Source organism: Pseudonaja textilis, chromosome 4 (genome assembly GCF_049901715.1).
Source record: "Pseudonaja textilis isolate UNSWEBS1 chromosome 4, rPseTex1.2, whole genome shotgun sequence".
Classification (NCBI taxonomy): Eukaryota; Metazoa; Chordata; class Lepidosauria; order Squamata; family Elapidae; genus Pseudonaja; species Pseudonaja textilis.
In genome coordinates this window covers 67,851,745-67,859,990 of record NC_141993.1, presented here as the reverse complement: position 1 = coordinate 67,859,990, position 8,246 = coordinate 67,851,745, and positions in this window count along the sequence as shown.

The window sequence follows — 8,246 nt, the reverse complement described above, 5'->3', positions numbered from 1 at the left end:
AACATTCTTCAACCTGATCTGACCATGTTAACTGAATTTGCATCAAAAAAAAGGATTAGGATTTTCCTGGGTCCGAAAGACAAGCTTATATTTGCCATTTGTTAAAAAGCCTTAGTTTGATCCTTGTGTTCATTTTAACTTTCACCCATTGCTCCCCCTTCCCTTTTTTAATATAATGTTCTTGAAATAATAGTTCTCAGATCTTGCTTCACCTTTATACCAGTATCTCTGGCACCCACTCCAATTATGTTTTCATGCAGGAAACTCTATGGCAGGGGTGTCAAACTCATGGCCCGTGGGCCAGATGCGTCATGTGCTGGACCCATACCTGCCCAGTTTGGCAAAGGAGAAAAAAGTCCCGATATGTCACGTGACGCCACCCTGATGACGTGAGTTTGACACCCCTGCTCTATGGAGTCCACATTGGCTCATATTAACCTGACAGAGGTCGAGGTAAATCATTATTACTACTGCTATTGAAGCTATTTGTTGTTTTTTACACCTTTGACCACCAAATATTTTACTGTAACAATGGAGTTCCCTTGACAAGTATGACATTTCAATAATTGCAATCTTATCTTTCTCAAAAAGTAAATTCTTAGTCCTACTGTCAGTGAGTTTCTCAGGGCTCAGCATTGGATTTCTTATACATTCTATATATTCTCTGATTTCATTTCAAAGTTAAAAATATAGTATAGATGGTGACTTTTAGATCTATTTATCTGTGTTTATTCAGGATGATATTGTATGTCTTTTCATCTGCCTAGGCAGGACTTCAGATTGGATGTGTTCCCCGTCTTAAACCGAAGATGAATAAACAAAGATTACTGTGTTCTACATTAATCTTATTATCCCTTCCTATTTTCATTGGAGTTTCAAGTTGCTTGTCTTGCCAATTGTTAGGCACCAAACAGTATACACTAGTGATAGATTGTCCTTAAAATCTTTTTATTAAAAATGTGAAAACCTACTATTTCCTTTTAATGACCATTTATAGAATCCACCAGTGTCTCACTACTGAGACAGCCAAGATTTTGGTTCATGCCCTGGTTGTGTCCTGCTTGAATTATTGTAGCAACCTGTTGGCTGGGTTCATAAGACATCTTTTTACAATTTCATTTCTGTTCAGAATACTGCTGTTCATACTATTCTGGATCTTTCTTATTTTGTCCTTACATGTTTTTATAGTCAATAGTTATAATGGTTGAGAATTCGACAAAGATACTGGGACAAATTTATGCTGCTGACACTCAGGCTCTGCTTATGGGCATACCCATTAGCTAATGATTCATGAACACGTGCTCTTGGCTCCATTATTGGGCCATGGTTATTTGGTTCTATCAAGTATTAAACTAGACATGTTGTGTCTAAGGGTTTTTCTTGTTGTATAGAATAGACCCATGCCAGGATTACATTTGGAACTATAAAATAATAATTAAAAAACACGACTGCTTTTTATGGATTCCTATGAGGTTGCTTTAAATAAATAAAGTTTTACCTGACACTTTAAATGTTTAAAGCTTAAACTATAATTAATCTTCTCATTTAGAGCTCTCTTATGTTAAGATGTTATAACTGATTGAGATAGATTATCATTTCCATGGTTTAATTCAAGGTCTATATTGCGTTTAGCACATAGTAAATAAAACTATGATTAATCCAAATCAGTGGGTTCAAATATCAACAAAAAATATTTTGACCAGTATCTTCCAACATTTTCCAACATTAAGATTGCTACATTGTTACCAAAGCTTTTAAAAGACTATCATAAAGTACACTAGTCAGTAACATGGCAACAGCAGACACCATGGCACATATGACTTATAGATGTCATCCACAGGAATCCAAATTTAATTTTAAATATACATAATGTTTAAATATACATAATGAACAAAATTAAGAGTACTAAAATGTCATAAGATATTGAGCAAATCATTCAAATTTTGCAAGGTTTCATGACCTCATGAGAGGAATTCATTCTCATTCATTCAGCACTGAAATATATTCAAGGACAAGACCACATTCTTCTGCGATGTCTATTATTCTATTAAACCTGTTTTTTTGTTCTATTCTTGTTCTGCTACTCAAAACGTTGATCTTCAGTCATGTAGGCCAACTCTAAACTGAACCCTACGTTTCTTCTTTTAATATGTATAATTGGCTTTTAGAGGATTCTACTATTAATCAGCTTCTTAAGTTGGTCTTAATGGATACATATCTGGCCCCGAGGCTAGAGATGTGCAGATGGTTGTACTGTAGCTTACCAGCAGGCTGATCTATGAACATAATAAAGATTGAATTTATTTGTTTTCCCAGAGTCTTGACAGACCTGTCATACTACAGTCCCATTATTAGAGATACACTGAATTTAAAATATTGGGGAAATGTCCAAAATAAATCAGTTCCAAATGAACCATGAATCACCTTAAAGATTTACAAGTAATTTGGCATACATGGTAACACAGACAAACAGAGTGCAGAGAGCAGGAAATTAAATGACTTACCCATCTTATCCTAAAATATGGCAAGCTGCACCTGTTCATCCTTTTACATAGTAATTAAAAGCAAATGAACTTTATTCTCATTTGGCATCTAGCTACCCTAAGCCTCTTCCCTTTTATTATCAGGTCTGTAGTTATTCTGACACGTGTGTGTGTGGGGTGGAGGGAGGGGGTATTTAGTTTTGTTCAGATATTTTCCCACGTCATTATAGATTCTGCCGAAACGTTGCTACAACTTTAAAAGCACAACTATAATGACGTGGGAAAATACCCAAACAAGGCTGAATACCATACATGTAAGTACCTCGAAAACTTAAGAAAATATAAATATATATATATATATATATATATATATATATATATATATATATATATATATATATATATATATATATCCTGCACTCACAAACAAAGCCAGGCAAACACCTGGGCACAAACAGATCCCCCCTGATACCTCCAGCTCAAACACACCCCAACCAGGCACCCAGATGAAACCTAGCTTCCTAATAAATGATAGCTGTCCATTTACTCAGAGCCAAGCTGCACTAAAAGCCTCCAATACAGGAACACAATGTTGACAGCCAATCAAGACAAAAAAAGCCCCCAAACAGAAGATATTAGAAACACCAATCAAGCAGAACACAGCAAATTCCAAGACCAATAAACACAGGCCAAGACTCCCAACCAATCAGGATGAAGAAAAAACCATTCTGGCACAGCAGTAGGCTAGCCCCCAATTTAACACAGAAACGGCTGTGAAAGCCTGACTCACAGACAAACACTTTACAGAAGCCTGTTGATGGCAGATGAGATTCTGCCGAAACGTTGCTACAACTTTAAAAGCACAACTATAATGATGTGAACCTTGCTTTTTGTGAACTACGCACGATTTGATAGAGATCCTGCAGCTGAACCTTCCTATCTGAACCTTTCTTCCTATCTAGGAACTGTCAAAAGCATAATAGCTCTGCCAGAAAATGGAAATAATTCTGCATATACCAATCAACTTGGGCCAAGCCATGCTAGTGGGATGGCTTACCTGTTCACAAGATGGCTATCATTTTAAAGAGAAGACTTTAGTAATGCATAGACCGTTCTTTATATAGAATTCTATTAGCATAACATTATATTTTCCTGTGTAACAAGACTAGAGTAAACCTTTTATTACCCTTCCCTTATTATTGTATAATTAACCCAAGTTGGTGAATATATATGGTACTTCTTCCTCTTATTTTCCCCAGAACCTCTTCTGCGAGGTGGATTGGACTGAGAGAGAGTGACTGGCGCAAAGTTATCCAGCCAGCTTTCATGCCAAGGTGGGACAGTTTTCTGGTACTCATGCTCCTAGTGTTTAGGCCAACACTTTATCAAATTGCTGTTAAAGACATAACTAAAAGGACCTGTTCAAATGTTGGCCAGAGATCTTATATTAAAAAAAAAAATAATCACAGACATGCATTGTTTATTAGAAATATACACAGTATCATAATAGTTATGAGTAGTTAAAATGAATTCAGCTCTGTGATAGTGTTTGTATATTTTTATACACTAGGAATAAGGGTATTTTAAAATAATGTATGAAAAACATAAATCAAACAAAATAGTTTTGTGTTTAGAGAGGGAAAATGTGCATGTACGTGATTGAAATAGCCTGGCAGTGCTTTATTAGAGTTCTGCTTTGTTAGGGCCCATAAATGGGAAGGTTCGCCAAGACAGATTAGCATAGTGTTCTGCATTTCACACAGAGCATTGCTTTTCAGTCTGAACGTTAAACACAAAAATAATGGATTTGCTAGGATGTGGAACAGTCCATAAGTTAAATAAGTGTCTTAACAAAAATTAAGAAAGTTGTCTTCCAGTAATATGTTAGGCCCAGGAACTTGAAGGATAATGTGTATGCATTTTTTAAAAATTGAATCAAATACATGTTCTATTATTTTCAATTTTCAATAAACAACTTCAGTTAATATTTTTAGAAAAGGCCTATATATTTTTCACTGAGCATTTAAATTATTTGCTTTTGTCCCATCATTTTATTTCAGTGAGCTTATTAGGCACTAAGATTAGTGTCACAGTAGTGCCCCTGACCACAAGGTTATTGTTGGTTTTTTTAGCATTTGTCCCACATAGTTGGAGGGTCAGCTTGTTTAATAGAGCACTCACCTAGCTCGTAAGCAAAGCTATCAATTTATGATGTAACAGGATTGTCACAGAGGCTGACACTAATTTGGGCTGAGAGGGTGTAACTGGACAAAGGTCACCCAGTTGGCTTCCACAACTAAGGGAAGACTAGAATCTGAATTTAATTATTACACTACACTGGTTCTCTGTTCCCTACCTTTTGGTGTTTCCTAATAACTTACAACTGGCCTTCTTAGATGTATTATTTAATACAACACTGAAAACCTATTTACTTCAAATGCCTTTTCATTGGTGTCCCTTATTTTGATATTTTTATTCATGTTCCATGACTCTGGAATTTTTGAAAACAATATTAATTCTGTAATATTTTCATACAACATCATTGTTTTTAGATTTTTAAGCATTACAATTTTCTGTTTGCTAAGATGGATGGACTTGGGAAAAGAAAATATAAATATTTAAATTCAACCAAATCCTTTTCTGTTTCCTTCACCCATCTACCCATCAACTCATTTTAGTATGTTTTCTTTTTAAAAAAAATACTTGGCAAATTCAGCCTTTTAAATTATATAACATATAACCAATGATTTAGGCGATTATCAGCTTAAGAAGAGAAAGTTGGTAAGGAAGACTCTTTGACTAGGTCTGGCCAAACTTGATTATTTTACATTTGTATATTTCTGTCACTGAGACCACCAGAGTGTTTCCAGAGATTGGCCCATTAAATCATTACTGTAAAGGAAAAATGCCATCTAAGGAAATGCAGGGACAAAGAAAAAGTTTTATAAGGCAGCCAAGATATTATAAATGAATAATTATTTCTAAAGAAATATTAGAAAATTGTATAGATATGATTTATCCTGTCCAAATTGTTTCATGCTCAAATATTGCCTAACCATGCTAAGGACTGAGAGCAACTAAGAAGCATGTCACAATTTAAGGAGGGGAGAAGGTCAGCCTCGTGCAGATGAACAGAAAGCATTGTCAGAGTCATTCTGGACTCTGTTTCTTATTTTGCTTGTGCAAGACCACAGTGGTCAATTGCAAGTCCAATATGAATATATTAAATTTAATTATTAGAAGTAAATGACATGTTTATTTCTTGCCCAACATAAACACTAGTAAAATCATCAGTTTTGTTCATGGTACCCTCCCCCCCAATTAAGGTATTATTTTAGGGTGTTGAAGAGCCACATAGATGGAAAGCTACAGCTTAATGTTATCAGTCAGAATCAAAATTCATCATGAATAAGAAACATAAATAAAAGTGCAAAATAGTTACAGTTGTCTTTCCCACAGTAACAAAATACATAAACAATGGTCATTCAATGGCCATTCATCAACTAAGCTAAAATGTGATTTTATTTGGGTTTAGCATAGCTGTCTATAAACCAAATACAATATTTTGTAAAACATAATGTATCCCTTGGCATACTTTATGAACCCAGTGTCAGCGTTTCAAGTAATGCATCTGCCAAAAGCAAAACTATGAGGCAGGTAGATTCCTCAAAGAACATGTTTATTGGATACATCACATCAGCATAGCCCGTGAAAACCAACTCTAAAAGTTCCTGTGGTTTTTAGACTAATTAAAAGAACAAATAGTTCCCTCCCTAAATGTCACCAGTCATATTGTCCAATATAAGTAGCTGGCAGGCTGCTTGGTCACTCCTTTCTTCCTTCAACTACCACCTGTTAGGATGACCTTGGTTCCCACAAGAAAACCTTTTGGGGGGGCTGTTACCAGACTATCTACTTCCCCCTCCCTTCCCCCTTTCAGAGTTTGTGGCAACTATGGGCCAGCAAAAGATGGATTCAACCAGGTTCACTTCAGAGTTGACATCCAGCCCTCATGACTTAGCAAACAAACCATGATTAAGAAACCATGGCTTAACACAATATTCTAAATGAATAAGGATAAGCTCTTTCAAACTAAGCAGGAGAAAAAGAATAGTCCAATCACTGATGCAGCATGAAATTTCTGTTTTTCATAAAGATTCATACTTAGTCCTCAGCGTTCCAGTTTCCGGATCAAATAGAATCCCTGGTGATGTCCAGTTTAGTCCAACTTAAAGAGTAGTAGAAACATTTCTGGATAACTTATACATAAATGTGTATCATGCATTGTAATTAAATATTGGCAGGAGATGAGAAATTACATTTTTTTTTCTGGAAGACTTTATTGATCCTGTAGTAGGATACAAATATGGCCTTTAATGATTCACTATAGGATTTTTCAAATCCATCATACTCAGTATGAAAAACAATGTTGTTTTCACGGATTAATTTGATAGTATGTCTTATTTGCTCGCCTTATAGACAAATAAAATTAAAAAGTCTGAGTAATCTAGATAAAATAATATAATGAGCACTGTGTCTCATGGAACCTGTTTTTCAACTCCTTATTTTGATAATTAAAATGACAAGAATAAATATGCATAATTATAAGGTAGTTGCGTGTCTCTTACTTTATGGAATGAAAGACTAGATGGCCTATATGTTACCAAGCTAAAAGCAGCTGGGACACACTGGAATTGATTGGACAGATTCAATGAGTGACCAGAGACTGAGCCAACAAGATTTCTGTCAATCATCCTCTCCTGCCTAAAGAGGAAGTGGCAACTCACGGTATATAAAAGAATGGTTAGGGAGCATCCAGTTTTCCTGAATGAATAACTCCTCAGCCCCAAAATAACTCCATCTGAAAGTATGGAAAGTCCAAGCTCTTTTTTCTCTTTAAGAAATTATGGAGGGTTCAAGATGGAACATTTTTCAAGAATGCCAGTCAAACCATTGAAAGAGGGGACTCTTTAACCTTATCTAGCCATCCTATAATTCAAGTCAGTGATCTGATTAATGAGAGTTTCATAGATGTTTTCTTCTTTGAAAATATATTTTTTAAAACCAGTTTTTTCTCAATGGAAATGCTTGAAAAAAATACTTTAAAAATGTTTTGCATAGCATTAGTTATTCTTTCAGCTTCCAACATAGACTACCACTAAATCTCACTTAACAAACAATGCTTCTTTCCTGATTTTCTCCTGACATTTAAGATCAAAGAATGATGTCTATATAATTAAAGGTGTGTGAGACCAGTTGTATGTTAAATTTAGTATGGATGAAAGAATTATATTACTGGGATTTCCGGTGGTGCCTCCCTTGCTGATGGACCGGAGACCACAATCGTGCATGGCTTCAATCCGTGCTCTCTCTCATCAGAGGGCCCCGAGCATCTGCTTTAGGTTCCAGAACCACCCTGTAGGGGTGGTGAAGAAGGGGGAGACCACCAGCTGAGTCGAGGGGAGCTGCATCTACCCTCCCTGGCTAGGCATACTCCCCTCCAAAGATGGGTTGTAGCGGTGGTCAAATATGGCCACCCTGAAGAGGAAGAGCTAACCGGGTCTAATATTGTGCTGGAGTGGTGAAGAAGAGGATAGTGTGAAAACTGGGCTAACCAAGCACAATATCTGGACATAAAGGTACCACAGAATTAAGATTCTAAGAAATTTTTAAGGAAGATAGTAACAGCGGCGACAAGAGAAAGTGTGTGTGTATCGGGGGGAATTGACAGCTGAAAGTGGCTTTGAACTTTGAAAGCAGGAA